At 43.9% G+C, this 22,773-nt stretch overlaps 1 protein-coding gene and 1 non-coding gene across 3 annotated transcripts in view; one reads left to right on the forward strand and one right to left on the reverse strand.

Moving 5' to 3' along the window:
- The window catches only part of GRK3 (G protein-coupled receptor kinase 3), a 125,874-nt gene that overhangs the window by 26,180 nt on the left and 76,921 nt on the right, over window positions 1–22,773 (forward strand). The gene's annotated exons all lie outside the window — the stretch shown is intronic.
- LOC142863802 (small nucleolar RNA SNORA42/SNORA80 family) lies at window positions 22,449–22,581 on the reverse strand. Its single transcript, XR_012914440.1, has one exon. It is a non-coding gene; the product is annotated as a small nucleolar RNA SNORA42/SNORA80 family (small nucleolar RNA).

Consider the following 22,773-nt stretch of genomic DNA (forward strand, 5'->3'; position numbering starts at 1 on the left):
TTCCTTCCTTCCTTCCTTCCTTCCTTCCTTCCTTCCTTCCTTCCTTCCTTCCTTCCTTCCTTTGCCTGCCTGCCTGCCTGCCTTCCTTCCTTCCTTCCTTCCTTCCTTCCTTCCTTCCTTCCTTCCTTCCTTCCTTCCTTCCTTCCTTCCTTCCTTCTCTCTCTCCTCCTCTCCCATCCCCTCCCTCCTTCCCTCCCCTCTCTCTCTCTTTCTTTCCATTCTTTCTCTGAAAACAGTTCCTGCTCTCTAAAAAATTTCTTAAATATTTTATTCTTAGCCAGAGTAGGATTCATTATTTGGTCTGCCAGCTAGCCAGGGTGTTAATCTGCCCACCGTGATGAGATAAATAGTATTCTCGGGTTTTTTTTTTTACATGAAATCAGCATCGCCGAATGTAAGAAAACAGGATGTGCCTTTTAATTTTTTGCGCCCTGTTTGCCTCCCACAGTTACTGCGATGGTTTGCTGGGGAGCTGTGTGTCTCCGTTTTTAAATTATTTTATTGCTGGAGAAAATTACTTCATTAAAATTCCAAGAAAATTAAAGAAGTCTGTTTGTGGGTGCAGTTGTTCTGTGTTTGTGCGCGATTGATATACCCCTCGGAGATGCAGTGTTCCGCCAGGTGGTTCCGGGCTGCTCTTTCATTTGGGGACGAGGAGGTGTAGACACTGGGGAGGCGAAGTGACTTGTTCCGATCCCCAGTTCTCCTTCTCTGCTCTGATGATGCTTCAAAGGCTACCGGAAAGGAAAGAGTGAGTGTAAAAGGTAGAGAGGGTCACCCGGTAAGACCTGGATAGATTTTTGAAGAAAGAGTTAAGAAGGTCTCTTTTTATTCAAGTGAAGTGGAAACTGGTGCGAAGTCTTTGTGGGTTTTGTGAACCACTTTTATTATTTAATAGTTTACAGACATTAGCCAGTCTATGAGGGCGGTCTTCTGCAGGTGCAGCGTTTTTGGTGACCATGAAGTGTGGCGGCGGCGAGGTGGTGGGAGTGATTTGGAGAGGCAGTGGAAGTGTGGCCCGTACGTGCTCGAGGGAAAGGTGTGGAAATTCCAAGAAAATTAAAGTTCCCCAGAAGTCTGTTTGTGGGTGGCCGGTGGCCTTCCCCACGCTGAGATGCCTCGGCCTGATCCTTAGGATTTGGTCCGGGAACAGTTAGCTTAAAAGGATTTGGCTTTGGCCAAATGGATTTGGCTTCAATGTCATTAGTTATCACTGCTTCTCATTATTTCCACAGTGTTCGTTGAACTCCCATCCACGTAAATACTCTCTTTCGCTTTTGATTTTGTACTAAAACTCAGGAAACAAAACTCTCATGATAACAAGAGAGAGAAAACTCCTTATCCTTAGGAGGGAAGGGGAAAAGGAATTATTTATCTATTTATTGCATAGTAAAAACCTTTGAAATTTATTTTTTTCACAGCTTTATTGAGATATATTTCACATAGCATAAAATCCACCCATTGAAAAGTTAACAGTTGAGTGACTTTTAGTGTATTCAGAGTTGTGCAACCATCTGCACCGTGTTTTAGAACATGTTTAGAAAATGTTTTAAAACATTTTCACTATCCCCAAAAGAAACACTGTACCCATTAGCTGTCACTCCCTGCTCCCCACTTCCCCAGCCCCTGGCAACCGCTAATCTAATTTTTTCGCTATGGATTTGCCCGTCTAGGACATTCCACATAAAGGGAATCGCATACTCAGTGGCCTTTTGTGTTTGGCTTCTCTCAGCCCTCCTTTAAGGTCCGAAATTCCCTCCTCATTACGGTTGAGTAACATTGCAGTGCACGGGTGGGCTGCATTTTGTTTATCCATTCACCAATTGATGGACGTTTGGGTTGTTTCTGCATTTTAGCTGCTGTGAATGACGTGCTATGAAAGGAAGGGATTTTTATCGTGATGTGAGTAAGTGGTTCCCTATCGTTAGTTGAGACGTAACTGGAAGATCGTGATCCACCTGCCTAAACCCTCGGTTCTCATTCCAATTGCTGAACTGCATCAGTGATTCTTTCTACCTTTGTTTTTTTTCTGTTCCTTTATCTCCATTCGGTAACTCCTTTCCTGCCTACCATCCCCCCCAGACACAGAGACAGCGCCCCAAACATGAGTTTTCCATGGCTTGCATTAAAGCCTTGCCTAAGCCCCGGCGCTGGGCGCCTTTGACCCGAGCGCCTGCAGGCGTCTACGCAGCCCCGGGCCGGAGCCTTCCTCCCCAAGGCCAGCCTCCCTGCGCGCCCATGGGCTGTGAATTCCATCTCAGTCACGCTGATGAAATTAAAAATTATGTAAATAAACAATTTCTTCTTTTCCCTGTCCTAATTTGTGAGCCTGGCACTGGTCGGTCCGGAGAAGCCGAGTTCAGGCTTGGAAGGTCACGGTCTCGGGAAGAATGGCGACTGGCTGGAGCGTAGGGAGGGAGCGCATGACACGCATCTGTCACCACGCTTTGGCAGAGCGGTCTGTTACGCGTAACGCGTCTGTGTTTGACAGTCTGGTCCCCTCTTTTTCTCTGCGGCCTTCTCCCTTTTGCCTGGTTATCAGGGATCGGGGCAGAGAGGAGGGCGGGCCGGGGCTGGCGGACATTTGCCTGGCGCTCCGGGTCCAGGTCCAGCGTGCTCCTTCCCCTTTGTCCTCTGTTCTCTCCGCCCCACCCGTGGCTCCATGTGTTGGCGCCTCACCCTTTCCACTGGCTGTCCCCGCGTCCTGCTCCCCTCACTGCTTTTCAGTGGCTCTCCTGGCCCTCTTTCACCCTCCGTCCCCTGCCTGTCACCCCCTTTTCTCTCTCCTCGCACCTTACCAAGGTCCCCCCCCACACACACACAGGGCTTGGGGACCGTCCCCCACCGTGTGCTGCAGCTCATCTGCGACAGTGTTTTGCGAAATGGAAAATGTAGACGTCTTTCGTCTGCCCGGCCTCTGGTGCTTGGCTGAGATGCCGGGTGATTGGCAGACTCCTTTGCTGCACCCCAAAAGGGGGGAGGTTGTTTCACAGGTTTTCTTGCCTGTTAAGTGGGGATACCGACAGCACCTGCCCCACGGGCTGTCGTGAAGATTCATCGGGTGACGAGCACAGAGCAGAGCCCTGAACACAGCTGCTGGGTCTCAGCAGGTGCCCGATGAACGAACGCTCTGGAACGAAACTGTTTGTTTAAAAAGTTTTTTTGACATACACAAAAAGAGACTCTAATAAAGAACCCCTATATGTGTATGTGTGTGTGTATGTATGCGCGTGTATTTACAAACCTACATTCAATAATTTTCAACATTTTGCTATACTTGCTTTTTTTTTCCAGATACATATTTATAACTTTATCATTTTTTTGTATACATTACATGTGATTTTATTATTTATTTATTTATTTATTTTTATTTATTTTTTTATTCCTTCATATTATGGGAGTACAAATATTGTTAGGGTTACATATCTTGCCCCTGCCCCCCCCACCCCCACCCTGCTATGCCAGAACTTCTAGGGTATATACTTGCTTTTTTTATCCCCTTTTTCTGGTTGCCGAAATATTTTAAAGTATAATAATTAGCAAACCGCTCATAGCATTTCATCTGCATATTTAAAAATTATGAATGCTTTCTTACACAACCTCAATATCTTTATCCCAATTGATGAAAGTTATGATTATTCTCAGTATACTCTAATACTAAAGTCTTTAGTCACATTTTTTTTTTCTGATTAAATTAAAAATGCCCTTTTAGTTTTGGCTCGAACTAGGATCCAAATATTGTTCTCGTCATTGGTAATAATATCTCTTTTAGTCTAAAACAGCTCCCGTCCCACCTTCTACACACACGTACACACACGAACACACATACACGGTCAGTAATGGAAGAAAGTGGGCCTGTTGTGTTACATATAGAAGGTTCCGCATTCTGGATTTTTCTGTTTGCTTCTAAACGGTGTCATTTAAATTGTACTTCTATTTCCTATATTTCCCGTAAACTGGAAGTAAACTCTAATGGCTTGATCAGATTTAGCTTCGACTTTTTGTGGCAGGAGTGCCTCACGCTTGGTGCTGTGCGCTTCACAGCGGGCACGGGTGCTGCTGCTCAGGGCCTCTGTAGTCACGTCTGTGAAGTGGGCTCAGACATGCCCAGCTGTCAAGTTCCTCCTTCGGCCGGCATCTGCTCTGTGTTTTTCCTTCTCCCTGGCAATCTTTGCCTAAATGAATTATTTCATTAGGGAGTCACAAAATGGTGAGTTTCCCAATCACGCTTATTCCTTCTGCATTTCGTACTTTTACTCATGCATGAGGGGTATTCAGCTACCTTTAAATATGGTTCCACAAGAGAGGCAGGAATGAGCTCTACGACCTTAGCCGTGTGGGGTCACTTTGCATGCGAACGGTGGCCAAGAGAGATTTTGCAGATATGACGAAGGTTACTGTCTGGATGAGCTTAATCTACTCCCATGAGCCCATGCATACGGTGGCCAAAAGAGACTTTGCAGATGTAACGAAGGTTATTGTCTGGGTGAGCTTAACCTACTCCCATGAGCCCTTTAGAAGCAAAAGTTTCCTGGGGCTGGCAGCAGAGGAGGAGGAAGCTCAGTTAAGAACCGACACCCTGTTGCTGGCTTTGCAGGTGGAGGGGCGACCACCACATGAGAGCGCGTGTGGGTGTCCCCCCCCGGGGGCCGAGGAAACAGCCACCTCAGTCCTACAACCACGAGGAACTGAATTCTGCCCATAGCTGGAGTTGAGTTTGGAGGCAGATTCCTCTCCAGAGCCTCTGGCGATAAGATCTCAGGCTGGATGACACCTTCAGTTTGGCCTAAGCAGAGAACACGACAGAGCCCACCGCCACTTGCCATCTACACAGTTGTGAGATAACATGTGTGTCTCGTTTTCCAAGTCACCGAGTTTTTGGTGACATGTGACACAGCGATAGAAAATGAATGCAGCAGGACAAATGCTTCATTGTTTGTTTGCAATTGCCAGTATTCGGAATAAGGAGATTAAGTGACAGCCACTTTCGTCCTCCTCTTCATCCTTATATGGAAATTATATGTCTTCACGGATATCAGTTGACTCTTAGTTTGCTGTCAGTAAAACTCACACATTTAGACATTGACACAGTATGTTTAGTTTTAAGGAGATGCTGGTCCTTGAATAGGCAGCAAAATAAATTTATCAGTTATGGTTAAGATGATTTTGTTCCTACTTTTCTTCTGTAAGATATGTTGAAATTGTAATTTCATCATAGGCAAGTGAGGCCCATGGGATTTGATAAATTCCATCCATCCGTCTGTGGACAATCTACTTAGCTTCTCTGTCTGCATATTCATTCCCATTAAAGGAGCATGTTTCAAATTATAAGGAGACTCTAAAATAGATACTTAATACATGAAGTATGCAAATGTTATTCTCATGTATAAAGGACGTGATGGTTCATGTAATACTAAACCACATATTGCCACGGAAGGCATTTCATTTTATAACAGTGACTTCAGAGCTTAATCCAGAGTTTGAATAATTAATCTTTTTGAATTTGGTGTATGGTATCATTGTACATTCCCTCAATAATTCACTCACTGTAAGTATGTTATTTGATGATTTTATATTTCTAGAGTTGTGCAACAACCACTGTGATCCAGTTTTAAGACATTTCCACACCTCGGAAAGACCCCTCCTGCCCATTTGTGGCCACTCCCTGTCCCCATTCCCAGCCCCAGGCAACCACTCATCTGCTTTTTGTCTCTCTGTGTCTGCCTTTTCTAGGCAGTTCATGAAACTGGAATCATGCAGTATGTAGTCTGCAGTCTTTTTCATCTGGCTCCTTTCATTTAATGTGAGGTTTTTACATCCATGTTGTGTGTGTGTCAGTACTTCATTCCCTTTTGTTGCTGACAAGCACTCCATTATGTGTGGATGTAGCACACTTTCTTTATCCATTCACCAGCTGATGGACATTTGGGTTATTTCCACTTTTTGTCCATGATGAACAGTGCTGCTGTGAGCGTTTGTGTACTAGTTTTTTGTGGGCATACGTTTTCATTTCTCTTGGGTGTAAACCCAGGAGCGGAATTGCTGGGTGGTATGATAAATTTATGTTTAACTTTTTAAGAAATTACCAAATTGTTTTCCAAAGCTGGCTGTACTGTTTGACATTCCCACCATCAATTTATGAGGGTTCCGGGTTTACCATATCACCATCGATACTTGCTGCTATCTGTCCTTTTGATTATAGCCATTCTAATGAGTATGAAGTGTTATCTAATTGTGGCTTGGATTTGTATTTCTCTAACAGTGATAACGAACGTGTTCATGCTAATTAGTCATTTGTATATTGTCTTTGGTAAAATGCCTGTTTAAATCTTTTGCCCATTTAAACAATTGCATTCTTTGTCTGTGTTATTTGTCATGGGTATGAGTTACAAATATTGTCTTCCAGTTGGTGGCTGGAATCTAATCTCTTTTTCATTTTCTTAATGGTGACTTTTGAACGATAGGAGGTTTTAATTTCAATGAAGTTCAACTTATACATTTTTTTTCTTTTATGAGTCATACTTTGGTGTCATATCTAAGAATGTTTTGCCTAATAAATTCACAGATATTTTTTTCTGTTTTTCTTCTAAAAGTGCTATTGTTTTAGCTCTTACATTTAGGTCTCTGTTCGATTTTGAGTAAATTTTTGCCTGTGGGATAAGGTCTAAATTTATCTTTTTTGGTGTGTGGATACTCAATTATCTGGAAATGATTCTCTGAAAAGACTTTCCTTTCCTCACAGGATTGCCTTGGCACCTTGTTAAAAATTAACTGAAATTAATTAATTTAAAAAAATAATTGTAAATGTAAGGACTTATTTCTGGGTTCTGGATTTAATTCCATTAATCTGTGTGTCTGTCCTGGTGCCAGTATCATACTTTCTTAATTACTGTAGCTGTATGGTAAGTTTTAGAATTGGTAAATAAAAATAATGTTCTTCTTTTTTTTTTTTTTTTTCAAAGTTGTCTTTGGCTATTCTGGGTCCTTTGCATTTTCATATGAATTTTTAGCGTCTGTTTTTCAATTTCTGCAAATCAAATCTTGTTGGGATTTTGACAGGGATTGTGCTGCATCTATACGTCAATTTGAGGAGAATTGCCATTTTAACAGTGTTAGCTCTTCCAATCCAGGAAAATGAAATGTCTCTACCATTTTTTTTAGGCCTTCTTTAATTTCTGTCAGCAGTGCTTTGTAGTTTTTAAATTTTATTTTATTAGTTATTAAATTTTATTTAAATTTTATTTAAATTTTAAAATTTATTCGTAAGTATTTTAATATTTTTGGTGCTATTGTGAATGGAATTGTTTTCCTAATTTCAATTTTGGTTGTTTCTTGGTAGTATGTGGAAATAGAATGGGTTTTTATATAGTGATCTTGTATCCTGCAGTCTTACTGAACTAGTTTATTAGTAAAGGGTATGTGTGTGTGTGTGTGTGTGTGTGTATGTCTTAGGGTTTTCTATGTATAGGATCCTGTCTGAATAAAAACAGTTTTATCTCTTTCTTTTTTCTTACAGAAAAAAATATGTCTTTTATTTTTTTTTTTCAGTTTTTACTTTTCACTTTAATTGCTTAAATATTTTTAATGTTGGCCTCAAACATATTGAGCATGATTTTTAGGAACCTAGAAAGAACACATAAATTATATTTGACATTTGGGGCCAAGGTGTTAGGAATATAATTGCCACGGGCTTTGAAAACAAAGGTATGTGTTTCCTTATAAAATGAATATGTTGGTCAGGCAGAAATTACTACCTTACGAAGTCCTTTTGTAAAAAGAAAAATATTTCTGAGCAGTCTCCACGGAAATAAAGATGGACACAGATATGTCACAGCAGGTACCTATTCTAAAAATTTGATAACTTTATAAACCACAAGGATACTAAAAAACACAACACAAACCTTTTATGATTTCATTTATTTATCAGTTTCAATGAACAAAACTGCCGATCCATTTTACGATTTATAAAATTATTGCTTTACGTGTTCTGTGCCTTAAAACATGATAGGTAGGTGGTTAAAATCTGACAACATTTATAACTGTGAGGCTTTGGAGTCAAAGGTTGGGGTTAAATTATAGCACACTGAGCACTTTTGCATATGGTTGCAGAAAGGGAAATCTTAACCTGGGAAGCAGCTTCAATCTTTCTGTTCCCTTTCATTTCCACCTTTGTTTGGAAGCGTTTCTTTCTGTCACCCTGGAGGGTCTCTCCCTGCCGGAGGCCCTTGATGGACAGTGACAGCGCCACTTCCCTCCCCTGTCTCCTCTACAACACTTTCCCCAGCTCCGAGCAACTGCGGCCACAGAGAAGAAAAATCTGGGGTCTGTTCAATTAATTCTGCATTAATCATCCATGCCTTTGCGGAGACTTTTCGGCGAGGGAAAGAGTTAAAGAGCCATTAAACTTTCAAACAGCAGAGGTAAACACTTGACTAAGCACAGCTAATTGGATTTTCAGTTGAAAAGGCCACAACAGGCTGCAAGTGGTTAGGGGACTCTAGGTAAATTAAGGTCACCGATTCTGCACAGTCTCAGCTTGGGTCTCCTAATACAAATGCTACCCAGAGAGGAAAGGCACTAGCATAGAGGGGAAAGCCGTTGCTTAAAAAGCTACGGGCAAGGCAGCTTTCGCAGCTAACTCTATTATCTATGTTGGATTGCTCAAGTCTGGGCATCGGTTCCTGGTGTTGGCGTCTGCCCAGACTGGGAGACTCCACACGCCCTGCAGTGCAGCCTCCACAGCTCTGAAACTTGGGGACATCTGAGAGATTTGGGCTAAAAAGGATAAAAAGAAGATACAAGGGCTAAACCAGTTCTATGAGAAAATTTGGTTCTCTCTCTCTCTCTCTCTCTTTTTTTTTTCCGAACCAGGTTATTAAGGGCTAGTTTTTCCTTTTAAAATGATCATTCGAATTCTGAGAGTAGCCGTAGTTATCACTTGCCCCCCAAATTTCAGAACTACATTTTACTGGACTAGCAAAATCCATTAACAGCTACTAATCACTGGAACTATAGGGATGCTGATACAGGAGCCCTGGAGCCCTGATCTGTGGGCTGGCATATCTATTATCTTTTACATTTTTACTATTTGATTTTCCCTGAGTACTCTGATTGGAGTACTATGAGTTTATGATAGGAATTAGGATTAATTTGAGATAGTGATGGCTACCTGTGTACTAAAAAATTCACTGAGTGTTTCTGTATATTGGTAAAATAACATGACAAAGTTTGCACAACTTCCAAGTGGCAGAGCCTTGATTGGCAGTAATGTGTTTTTTTTTTGCCTATAACCAGGAAAAGTTAGTGTGGAAATTAGCATGCATATGAAGTTCCTTTTTTTAAAAAATAACCTATCAACTGTATGATTCTTCTTCAATCTATAATGACACTGAAATCCAGAATTTGGTGGCAGTGCACAAAGATCTCTCTGTAGCTGGTCTACTTTCTGTGCTTTGCTAAATGAGACATTCACCAACAAATGTGTTGGGAGTGCTTCACTGAGAAGGGCTCATTAAACAAAAAGGCACTTGAGGAAGACTCAGGCAGTATCAGGCCACAGAAGGCTCCCTTCCGCAGTCAGCTCCCCTGCAAAAAGATGGGCAGCAAAGTAAGTGTGTGGAACGGACCTTTGGCATTCTAGCACTGATCAGCTGTCAAGTGTGGCTGCCAAGGCGCCCTGGGATTCATGGAAGGGGCTCTGAGGCATGAACTTAAATCGCCAGGCAAATGTGGCGAAGTGACTGTCTCAGCCAGGAGATGAGCCTTGCGAGTCAGCCAGTATCTGCAGTCGAACTCAACTTTAGAGCTGCCAGGGTCCACATAGTTTAGGGAAAAAAAGAAAATACATGCTGTGGCAATATTAGCAATGCGGGGTCTTGATCTATCTCGCTAGAGATGCCAGGGACCTGCGGGGCATCACCTCTACTGCGAGAAAGTTCTCCACGAGCTTCTTAAACTGGCAGTCGGGGACGACTGGACCACTTTAGGATTTTAAGAACCCTCAGCTGGGTATGAAACTCAAGGTGGGGCAGTGCCTTGTCATAATTTCCCGTGGTTTTAGCTTTTCTGGAAATACCTTTCCTGATGGTTTTAGACCTTATTCTTGATTTATTTTACTATTTCTACTTGTAGTCAAAGTCAAGACCAGGAAATACAGAGACATGCTGTTAGGTGATTGTTAGGCTCTGTTTGAAACTTAATTGCTAAAACTTTAATCATCCGTTCAATGAACTTAACTTAACCGTGTGCCCCACATCCTGAAATGCACACCCTCATGGAGCTAACGTTCTATGGGGGGGACAGACCAAGAAATATATACCGTCCACAGGGCGGGGGGTGATAAGGAGAAGAGGCGTGCCGAGGAGAGAGGCGGGGAGCGATGGCGTGCATGGTGGTTTTAAACAGGGCACTTTGAGAAGGGACCACTTGTAAAGGTCAGTCGCGCAAAGAACTGGGGGGCGTTGGGGGCCGGGCCCCTTTGGGTGTGCCTGGGGGTTAGAGTGTCCGGGCGGAGGGTTCAGCAGGGCGAAGGCCTGGAGGCCGGAGTCGGGTAGTGGAGGGAGAGAAGGGGGCTGGGGCGCAGTGGGAGGAAAAAGGGCTGTGAGCTCAGAGGCCAGGGCGAGGGTTGCTGCTCTTAGCAGAGTGACATGGGACAGTGTGAGCGCCGGGCTGGTGTGGTCTGACGGCTCCACGATCAGTCTGGCTGCCGGAGAGAGGCAGGGGCTCGGGGAAGCCTCTTGGAAAGCCGAAGCCATCAGAAACAGGGCTGGCCTTCCAGCCAGCGGGGTGGCCACAGGGGTGGCGGGAAGTCATGGGGTTCCAGATTTTGGAGATAGTGCCAGTGGGATTTGTAATGAATTGTGGTACCAAAGGGGGTGGTGGAGGATGGGCTGGGGGCGGTGGCTTGCCTGGGACGCCATATCCTCAGGTTCAGTGTGGACCCAGGGTAAAGGAGAGGTTCAGGTAAGAGGCTGAGTAGGGCAATGGTTTTGTTTATGCCTTGCGGAATTAAGGGAACTCGATTTTGCACGGTGTGCCGCTCACTGGAGTGTTGTCGCACCTCCTTTGCACTCTACCTGCTGCTTTCAGGTCAGCATTGAGCCGAGAGCTTGCTTCTGACTTGGGTAGCTTTCTGTAGGGGATGCACAGGGAAGACTCCTACAGGTATGAGGCAGAAGAGAAATCCCAGCAAAGGTGGGGACACAGAGAGTCCAAGAGACTATTTAAAACACTGGAACACAAGGAGCGAAACCAGGACAACTTCTTAGAGAAGCAAATGTTCTTACCTTGCATGATACACCTGCTCCCTGAAGACATTTTTTTTTTTTTTTTTTACAGTCGAAATCATTATTAGTCTTCAGAGTTTTTGCTCTTTAGGAATCCATCTCCTCGTCTCATAATCGATGACTGTTTAAGGAGATCGGAATTAGTTTTGTTTTGTGGCTTCTACCTTTAAACCAGCAAGTGAGTTGTACAGGTGAGGAGCCTGTCCGGGCGGGTCTCAGGGTGCCGTGTCCCGCCCACGGTCGCGGGCGGAGCTGGAGCCGGCCACACTCCGAAGCTAAGTCACGCTCTTCGTCACTGCGCTAAGCTGACTGATTGGATTGATGAAGAAGTGTTTGAAGTGTCCCCGCTGACGGTGCTGGTGGAATGCCTTCGGGGGCAGCGGCAGAGTTCAAGTTCACTGGTGCCGGAACTCCAGCAAGTGCTTGGTCTCTCCTGGAAGTGGTTACTTGATCCCAGGACGAAGCTGCAGGACTAATGTCCCACGAGAAGTGGCTCCCTCTCCTTCTCTTCCCGTCTCTTCTCCTCCCTTCCACCTTTTCCCCTTTAATCTTCTTTTTTTTTTCCCCCTTTGGCTCTTTCTTTTCCTCCCCCACCTTTCCAGATAATAGTAAGAAGAACAACAGCAGGAGTCTTTTTTGTAGAGTGTCACTGGATCATTTGGGTAGATGCCCAGCAATGGGAACCCATACTACTAAGTGAAGTATCCCAAGAATGGAAAAACAAGCACCAGACATATTCTCCAGCAAACTGGTATTAACTGAGTAGCACCTAAGTGGACACACAGGTGCTACAGTAATAGGGTATTGGGGAGGTGGGAGGGGGGAGGGGGGCGGGTATATACATGCATAATGAGTGAGATGTGCACCATCTGGGGGATGGTCATGATGGAGACTCAGACTTTTGGGGGGAGGGGGGAAAATGGGCATTTATTGAAACCTTGACATCTGTACCCCCATAGTATGCCAAAAAAAAAAAAATAAATAAAAGCATGGAAGTCAAAAAAAAAAAAAAAAGAACAACAGCAGGAGTGAATGAAATAAGGCCCCGGTTTAATTCACAAAACCACAGAACGTTAGGGCCACGTGGAACTTCAGATTTTATGCATTCCACTCCCTGTCTTTTGTTGGTGGGGACACTAAGGAGCATGGGCAGGAAGCGAGTTGACTAAAACCACACCGCTTGTTGGACGGCGGGAGCTACAGCGCTTAGGGTGCACGGCTGGCCATGGACTGGTGTAGGGGCCCGCCCTGCCCACTCTGGGGTGCCGGGAGTGCCAGGCAGGTGCAAGCGCCAGGAGACTGAGCAGGTGATTGCTGGGATCCCTCGTTCGGGGGACGTTGATTTAAGGACATGATTTGAGCAGCACGGTGCTTGGCTGGGGCAGGAGAGAGCTCGGTGTGTTTCAGAAACAGCCAGAAGGCCGGGCCGGCAGCAGCCGGTGGGGGCAGGGCGGGGAGCCAGGATTACGGTCAGTGCCGTGGGAAGCTCTCGGGGGTTTTGACCAGATCGGATTTGTTTTAGGGTCCCTCCAGCCTCTTTATGGAGGGGTTGAGGTGGGAGGGTGGAGACAGGGAGAGGAATGCGGAGGCTCCTGCCCCAACCAGTAAGTCCCCAGCGGTGGCAGCCGCGGGAGCAAGAGTGGAGGAGCGCAAGGGTGGGGCGGATCTGGGATCTGTCCGGTTGGCCGGTGGAGGCTGGGCCGGGAGAAGGCGACTCAAGGAGAGCCTGAGCCCCGTATTTTGCAGGGCAGGTGTTCTCAGAGTTTCTAAAACCTAGGGGGATAGCTACAGTCTCTAAAGGATATTTCCTGAAGTTATTCAGAACTGCGGCAGGAAAGGACCGAGCTAGCGAACTGAAAGGTGGGGCGACGAGACAGTGGCCGTGCGGAGCCAAGCGTGGTCTCGCTGCCCGCCACGTGGGGCCTGGCCCGGCCTCAGCCTTCAGCTTGTCTTGCTCCTCTCTGTCCCCCTAGTCCTTGCTGCTGCCCGTCCCCTCCCACCAGCACCCCCGCACCTGCGCAGCCGCGGCTGCCTCTCCAGCCCCAGCCAGCTTCTGCCAGCTCTGGGGTTCATTTCCTCGCGCATGCTCGTTTCCAGTGTAGCCTGGTGCCCGCGCCTCCCCTAGAACAGACCCTAACCTCGCTGATCATCTCCTCCCCTCGCCAGAAAAGCCCAGACTAAGAAACCAGTGCACATGTGCATGCACGTGCACACATGCGCGCACTTGCACACACATGTACACATGCATAGACATGCACACATGTATAGACATGCACAGGCATGCATACACATGTACACATGCACAGACATGCACACACGTGCACACACATGCACAGACATACACACATGTACAGACATGCACATACATGTACACAGACGCGCACACACGTGTACACATGCACAGGCATGCATACATGTGCACACACATGCAAAGGCATGCACATATGTACAGGCTCCCTTTCCTCTCTTCCTGTTGACCTTATGACACCACTGTCCTCCCCACCTGGGCTTGTGCCATCATCACCCTGACCCAGATATTTCAGGACCTGCCTAACTAACTATCCTATTTTTATTTTTTTCTTTCTCCAGCCCTTTTACCGTCATGCGGCAATCTCATCCCAGTGTGTTCTTGTCCCAAACCTGTCCCGAGCACCCCTGCAGGGTAGAGGCCACTGTCACCCAAGTCACCAGAGCTGGCCTCCATCTTCTTTTCCTCGCCTTTTAATTGCAGCCCTCACCTCCACGGACGTGAATCACGCTCCTGTTGCCTCATACCTGCGCCCGCGTCTGTCTCCCTGGGTGCAATGCCGCCGTCTTCGCTATGCTGTCCTCAGAGATCACCATTCCAGGATTAGCTTAAACCCCTTATTCCTGACTGCGAGTGATCTCTTTTTTGATGTTCCTGCTGCACTTACCGTCTTGCAGCATTGACGGGGCACTTACTGTGGGACAGGTAGTATTGCGAGCTGCCCTTTTAGCATCATTTCCCTAACTGGACTGTAGACTCTTTGAGATCAAAGCTAATCCCGTATGCTCTTTTCTCTTTGTAATTCTGAGGTCTCGAGTTCAGTAGTTTACACATCGGAGGAATTAACGTTTGGTTTTTTTTTGTTTTTGGTTGACTTTCTGTTTCAGTATGAAACAGTTTCAACTGCCATTAGTGTGAAACTCTGACTTGCAGTGTCCATTGTAAAGAGTGTGTTTACATGCCGTGTGATCCCTTTGTTAGTGTGATGACAGCGTGTGATTCGCTGGTCCACCCACATGCCTCCTCTGTCACCTTGCTGCAGGGCCCAGGCAACGTTGGGATGGGTGATAAGATCATTTCTAGTGTAACGTGTCACTCTTTTCCAAATTCATTTTAATGTATAACCAACTTAATAGAGCAATTTGTCAAATAAATGAGAAATTTAAAATAGAAACAGAGGGATCCTTTGGGCAGCGGTTTCGAGTAGACAGATCAGGGGACAGCGGTTGTGTCACCTGTCCTTCCTGGCACAGAAAGTGGAAGGGACTGTTCACCTGCCAAGCCAACCTTGCTCCCCCAGGTGACACCCCCATTCCTGGGATGGAATGGCCAGTGGGAGTTACGGCCTTTAAAAACTTCAGCATGGGCTCTTGCTACATATGCTTACAACATACCAAATGACTTTCAAAAACACCTCTGTCATTTAATGGACAAATTACTTTAGTCACTTGGTTATAAGTTAAAATGAATTTGGGTGCAATAATTGCGGAAACTTTCTCATTGCTCTAGTCAGCAGTCCCTTCACGTTTATCAAATTTCACACGAAATGTGAAAAAGCAGCTCGAGTGGCACGGCACCGGGCTGTCGGGCGTGGAGCCTGGTGCACCGGCAGGCAATCCCATCGTTATGTTTTGGTCTTCGGAGTCTTGAAGGCTTTCTGTAACATCTTCACATTCTAGTAGAAATTTGCAGGGGTTGGAGGTAGGCAGGCACCATTAGTATATGGGGACTGAGTGTCGACCTAGTACCTGCTTTGGGTTAGGTTAGGGGATGGGGTGAAGAGGCAGGTGCCAACAGGGGACGGGCGCCGTGGCAGCAAATGAGGGCCTTGGGGCAGACGAGGGTACCGATTCATGATACGGCTTTTCAGCTTTGCCCAGGGCCCGCCGTGTTTAGGAGCAAGTCTCTGCTTTAAAATTCTAAGATCTGGATTCAAGAGCGGAGTTTTTATTTCTATAAAAACAATTGCACACTTATATTAAAAACTATTCCCCAGCAGGCTTTTTGGCAGAAAAGCTTTCAGCGACCACTGAGTATGGTAAATACCGAGTGCTGGTATCCTTGAGACCGCGGCCCTCAGCCTGCTGGCGGAAGGCCAGCCCTCCCAGCGCACCCGTGCCTCCCCTGGGCCTGCCCCGTGCCTCCCCCGGGCAATGCGACATACCTTCCACCCCTGCCCCATGCCTCCCCCGGGCAATGCGACATACCTTCCACCCCTGCCCTGTGGGAACTTGCTCTGTCCAGATTGAATGCCCAAATTGAAGCCTCCCTCTTTGCTTATCTCCAGTTAAATTTCTTGCCTCTGAGCACTTGTCCTTTGTTTCTTTTCTCTGGCTGCCTGTAGCCCATGAACCTCTCAGCTCTAGCTGGCACCGTCATTTCTTCCTGGAACCACGTGTGGCTGTACCACAAGCCATACTGTTCTTCCCCGGAGTAAATTTATCAGCTGTTTATTGAGCCAATGAAGTGCTAGCCATCGTGCCAGGGATTAGAGAAGAACAAACAGAAACAGACCACTTCCCTCGTGCTGTCCATAGACTAGTCAGAGAGACAAATGAGAAAGCAGCTGCGACTTGCTGAGCCAGGAAGGGGAGCATCCGTCTTTAACGTGACACAGACTGTCTATTCCGGAGGCCGGTGTCATGGTTCATGGAGATGCTAGAGGTATTTCCATCAATGCCAGAAGCATGACAAGGAACCAGAAAGGGACCCAGAGATCCCCTAAACAGGGCCAGAGGGTCCACCCAACCAAATAACTGAGAGTTGTAGAGACAGAAGAGTCCTTGAGTGGCAATATTGACATGTAAACCCCAATTACGAAAAGCAATAGAAACTCCCAGCGAAAGACCCATAACCCATAGTAAAGACAGGCAAAAGGCTATTGAAAAGTCATTAAAAAGGAAAAACAAATGGAACTTAAACATAAGAAAAGATTTCAACATTATTCAAAAATAAGAGAGAGGCAAATTAAAGTTGCTCTGAAGTAGTATTCTTTTAATCTTTCAAAATGACAAAGTCCAAAAGTTAGGCAACCCAGTTTTGGTGTGGCTGTAAGTTTCAAAACAGGCACTCTTACCATTGCCAGTGGAAATATAAATAAGAACTATTCCAATGGAAGCTCAGTTGGCCATATCTATTAAAATAGCAAAATATCTGTATAACCTTTGACTCAGACATTTCACTCTAGGGAATGTTTGCTACAGGTATACTTGAATGCATTAGAAATGATGGATGTAGAGGGTTATTTATTGCAGGAGTTTTATAAAAGCAAAATATTTGGAACAATGCAAATGTTCATCATTGGGGAATAGGGTATGAAGATTTTGATGTTCCATACGATGGAATGTCATGCCGTTGTGCAAAGGAATTGAGCGGTTCTTCATGACCATCTAGAAAGATCTCTGAGATACAGTGTTACGGAAAAAAGCCTCATGGACAGTGTGTATAGTATGGTGGAAAAATGAGAGTCCATATTCGTGTTTGCCTTTGTATCATATGAGAAGGCAACATAGCGCCCATAACAGTGAAACCCCAGAACGTCAGGGCCAGACACATAGGGTGTCGTTTGGTGACAGGGCAGGGCAGGTGTTTCAGGTCAGCGCGAGTCTTCCCTCCCCGAACTAAGTTCTTTCCGTCTTGGGGTGCCTGTGTCCCCCAGGACTCAGAGTCCTCTGCATCTAGCTGGGACACGCGCACGACCGTGAAGTTGTCACACCGATTTGTTGACAACCCTGGCTTAAAAGTGACATATACCACTTCCCTGAAAAGAAGCAAGAAACTAGTAACAGCAGTTGCCTTGGGGGTAACGGTGGTGGTACGTGACTGGGAAGATCGGGGCAGAGTGAGAGAGCGAATCTCAACATATATTTTAAACATTTTTGGACCATATTATCCATTCATAAAATAAAAATAAATAGTCGCAATGAGTCACTCCGCCTAGCCTGGGGTTGAGTGTGCTTTCCAGGTTTACCGCTTTCTGCAGGACTGGGGTGAAGCCCTGCAGGGAAAGTGGCAAGTCTGGAGGGGATGGGGGCAAGAGGAAGGGAGTGGACAAGGGGGTGGCGGAGAATCGCATCCAGGGTGGGTGCTGAGGGAGGAAGAGCCTGTGCAAAGATACAGCTGTAGGGTGTATGGTCTACACAGCACGCTGAGGGGCGGGTCAGCTGCCATGCAAGGGAAGGGAGCTGGGTCCCATCCAGCATTCTCTGCAGCACCCAGGGAAGGTTTAAAAGCAGGGGAACGGCGTGATCAGATCAGGGGCGGCAGCAGGAGGGATGAATTGGAAGGGATAATGACAGTGAGGATGCTGTTGCCATCATCTGAGGAAGTTTAGCACTGTTTTGAGTTTTAGCATTTCTCCCCTACAGAGTGAACTTGGCACTTAATTCAAGGCAGCTGAGTGTTACCATTTTATGTGCGTCTGCCAGTACCTCCAATGAGATCATAATTGCTTTGGGAACCCCTTCCTTTTACACTTACAGAGTCCTGCCGTCCATACCTATTGGCTGATTCTCTTTTGTTTTCAATAAACTTTTATTGCAAACAAAACATCATACAGAAAAGTGCTCTCACATCATGAGGAGTTCATGGCCTCATGAATTATCGATCACACAGCAAACACACATGTATTAATTGGTTGGCTCTTATTCTGTTTCTTCCTTGTTAAAATTATGGATAGACTCAGCATGTCCACGACCGTCTGTGTCCTGGCCACATTTGATCTGTGTACACTCACGCACTAATTTCCGTAATAGCGGTTTTGATCATTGTTCTTAGAGAAGTCTTTGGGGAATAGAAGTCAGATGGCTCATTTGAATAATATGTCTATTTCATTTTGAATTATTTTGAATCTCTCTTTAACTGTCAGTGTGTTTACTATCAGATGTGCACGGAGCTGTGATAAATGAAAAAAAAATTGACCACAATCTGGAAAGAGTATTATTAACATGGTGGCATAGCCAGAAATTTTTACTCTTCTGTCATTACATAATAGAATGGTTTCAAAAGGCTGAAAGTAATCCAGGTATGGGAAGGGTTTAGATAGAATTTTCTTGCCACTATATTCTCGCATTTCACTTCCAGTTCCCTTTGTTCCCCTTCGAGTTAAGAGCCAATTGCTTGGAACGTTCCATGAAGTTTTCCGTTGGCCACATTCATCACCATTTGTGCTTTTGTCTGCTGGACTCTTAATATTCAGGGCCTCAGATCTCTCCATTATCTAAATGAATGATCCCATTAGTTAATCCAAGAATATTTTATTGATACTTTGGAAGAACATGCATTTGCTGAATTTAAATTAGGGCAGGATAGATAAGTTGGGTTTTAGAAGATCTAACTATTTGCAATATTCCTAAATTACATTTCATTTATGATTTTATCTCTCCATAAAGTTTTAAGTCAAGAAGCGAAAAGTTCTAGTTTGACAAGTAGAATTAAATAAAAATCAAAATATTGAGGGTTTACCTGAAGTAGATGACTATAATGAACTAAATACTCATTCTGATCCGCGTTTATTAACACCTGTTGAAACTTGGAAGAAACGAAAGGGAGAAATACTGATTGGGAATATAGGTTAGTAATGCTCAGACAGGGGGCTCATGACATCTTCTGGGAGTTTTCAGGTTTTATATCTGTATGGTTTTTTATATTTCTGAGTTTGCTTTTCTGTTTATCACTTCAGATTTCCTTTATTTTCACTTGTAAAGAATATCGTGTGTCATGGAGATGTCAAAATAGTTGTTTATGGCCGCTGCATTAGAAATAAACTTTGTAATGACTTGTTTTAGTTCCATGCCTGTGTGCCTGTGAGTAATTTTATCTTCCATGCAAACCTGGGGCGCTGAGAACTATGTAGGTAATTAGACATTGGCTCCTAGACACGTTCAGATCCCGATTTGTGGCCTACGATAGCCACTATTTTGGGAATGTCTTTGGAGCCTTATTCCTGGCTCAGCTATATTTACCCAATCTTATTTTTCTTTCTTCTTTCAGGGTGCTATTGTTTGGGGGAGGCGGGGACAAGGGCAGGTTTATTGAGGTATAATTTAAATAAGGGTAAAATTCCCCTTTTAGATGCATAGTTCTGTGGGTTTAGACAAATGCGTAAAATGTGTGTGACCACCATCAAAATCAAGATACGGAGCAGTTCGTCACCTCTCGGGATTTCCTGGTGCCCCTCTGCTTCATAGCCAGCCCACGCCTCACTCCCAGACCCTGGCAACCACTGATCTCTTTTCTGTTCCTATGGTTTCTCCTTTTCCAGAAGGACTCACAAGTGGAATCACCCAGTATGTAGCCTTTCTTTTCCTTCTTTAGCATAAGACATTGAGTCACTCCTATTGCATGTGTCAGTAGGTCATTCCTTTGTATTGCTACGTCTCCTGTCCTGTGGGTGGATCACAGTCATCTGTCCCTTCACCAGCTGGAAAACATTGGGCTGTTTCTGGGTTCTGGATGTTGTATATAAAGCTACTGTAAATGTCTGTGTTCAGTTTTTGTGTGAATATAAGAACTTATGTTTTCATTTCTCCTGGTAATTACCCAGAAGTGGGATTTTTTGGGGTCAAATAAATATATTTTTAACTTTAAAGAAACTGTTTTCCAAAGAGGCTGTATAAATTGCATTCCTACTAGCAGTCTATGAGAGTTTCCAATACTCCACATCCTTCCCAGCTTGGCCTTCTTCCCTTCCCTTCCCTTCCCTTCACCTTCACCTTCACCTTCACCTTCACCTTCACCTTCACCTTCACCTTCACCTTCACCTTCACCTTCACCTTCCCTTCTCCTTCCTTTTCTGTTCCTTTCCTTTCTTTCTCTCTCTCTTTCTCCCTCCCCTCCCCTCCCCTCCCCTCCCCTTCCCTTCCCTTCCCTTTCTTTTTCTGCTATTCTAATAAGTACTAGTGATATCTCATTGTGATTCTAATTTGCATTTTCCTAATAACTAATGATGTTGGGCATCTTTTCATGTGCTTATTTGACATTTATATATCCTCTTTGGTTGAAAGTTTGTTCAAGTCTTTTGCTCAAAAATTTTTTCATATTGCATTTTTTTTTGTTCTTATTGAGTTTTGAGAGTTCTTCATATATTTTGGATACAAGTCCTAGATACATATTTTGAGGTATTTTCTCCAGATATGTAGATTGTATTTATGTAAGCGTGTCTTTAGAAAAGCAGAAGTTTTAAAGTGGAAAAAATACAATTTGTCAGTTTTCACTTATATAGATCATTTTGGATCTCAGTGATCTTTGTTTAACACAAGGTTGCCAAGATTTTCTTGTATTTTTTTTCCTACAAATTTTATAGTTTGAAGATTTACATTTAAGTCTATGATCATTTTCAGTTAAGTTTTGTAGGGGTTGCATATATTTGCACATAGATATTCAGTTGTTTCCATAGCATTTGTTGAAAAGACTTTCCTGTCCTCATTGAAATGCCTTTGCACCTTGGTCAAAAATTAATTGACCATGTGTCTGTCTGTACATCTATTTCTGAACTCTGTTTGGTTCCACTGATTTATATGCTTAACCTTTCTTCCAACTGCATACTGCCTGGATTGCTGTATCTTTATAATGTCTTGAAACAAGATGGTGTGAACCCTCTAACTTTGTTCTTTTCAAAAAAAAGTTGTTTTTCTAGTCCCTTTGCTTTTTTTCATATAAATTTTGGAATCCTTTTATTGATTTTTGCAGAATTTCCTACTGGACTTTTGACTGGGATCACAGTAAGTCCGTAGATTGATTCGAGGAGAATGAATATCCTAACAATGCTGAGTCTTCCAATCCATGGATATAGTGCTTCTCTTAATTTATTTAACTCATCTCTGATTTTGTTCATCAGTGTTTTGTAATTTTTAGTGTACAAATTGTGCGCATATCTGATTAGATTTATTCCTAAGTATTGCATTTTTTTGTGTTATTATTAACTACACTGTTGCTTGATTTAAATTTAACATTGTTCATTGCTGGTGTGTAGAACTACTTTACCAGTGGCAGGTGTGTACCAAATATATGAATAACTCTGTTTAATTGGTTGATTTCTCAAAGCAAATTATAATTTAGTGCTCTTTTGATTCCATTATCTCTCAGTAAAAAAGGTTGATCCTGATATTTCAGAGCAATACTTTAAAGTCTATTTTTAATGTTGTATTTTAATGACTTGTGACTAACTTTTGAAGCTTTATAAGAAAGTGTATCAAAAACAATTTGATTATTGGGGTTTTTTTTTTGTAATTCCACACAGCATAATTATGGCGAGTGTTCACGATGTGCTTTTTGGGCAATTTCGTTTCTATCCTCAGACTGTCATGTTACTGACTTCTTTTCCTGTCTGAGTGTTTGTCCCCAGCTCTTAAGGTCTTCCACTAGCCAGTTGGTTTGATTTTGCTGCTTCTCTGTGACCTCGTGGTTATTAGTTTTCTTTATGTTCTTCACTATTCGATCCATGGCTTTATAATTGATCTGTTTTATTTAGAAAAATAGAATTTTAAAGATTGAAGAAATTCTGAAGATTAATCCAAGACCCTTTTATTTTTAACTTGACAAAAATGTACTCATATTCGAGAAACCTAATAACTTGTTATGTTGATTTGTCCCCATGGAAAGTTGAGGTGCAAGGTCTGACGTGCAGGGCTGTTGGTCCCGGGTTAGAGACAACCCAGTTGTGGTCACTAGGCTGACTTGTGACACATGTTGTGGTGACGGATGACAAGGTACAAGGAGATGGTTTTGAGGTGCTTGAAGGGGAGTTGGGAGTTTCCAGTTATATGGGAGTTTGGAGTTGGTGGCTTAGGGCAGTTTACGCTGAAGATTCTAGAGAAATGCAATGCATTAAAACGATAATCTTCAAATTGGAAGGAAAAATTGTTTCAGAGAACTCTTGAATCATGCAACTTTATTTTTTTTTTCTTTTTTTTTCCCACTGTGTGACCCACTTCAGTGCCAGCAGCCTACGGGCAGAGGCCAGGCAATGGTTCGGGGCCAGTTTGCTCTAGCATGGGGCACTATGAGAGACCCAGGGGGTATAGGCCTCTCAGAAATCCAAACCCATGCACGCAACTTTAATTTACTACGTTAAAACAGACTTTTTTCCCCTTCTCAGAATTAACTTTAATTATAGTGGAGCTTATAAGCATTGCTCTACTTAAATTATATTAGCATTTCCATTATATTGTGTTTATTCAAGTATTTAAAGTGCTCTAAGATTTTTTTTTTGTCCTAGTGCAAAACTCAGTAGTTTTCAGG

The sequence above is a fragment of the Microcebus murinus genome, chromosome 22 (genome assembly GCF_040939455.1).
Source record: "Microcebus murinus isolate Inina chromosome 22, M.murinus_Inina_mat1.0, whole genome shotgun sequence".
Lineage (NCBI taxonomy): Eukaryota > Metazoa > Chordata > Mammalia > Primates > Cheirogaleidae > Microcebus > Microcebus murinus.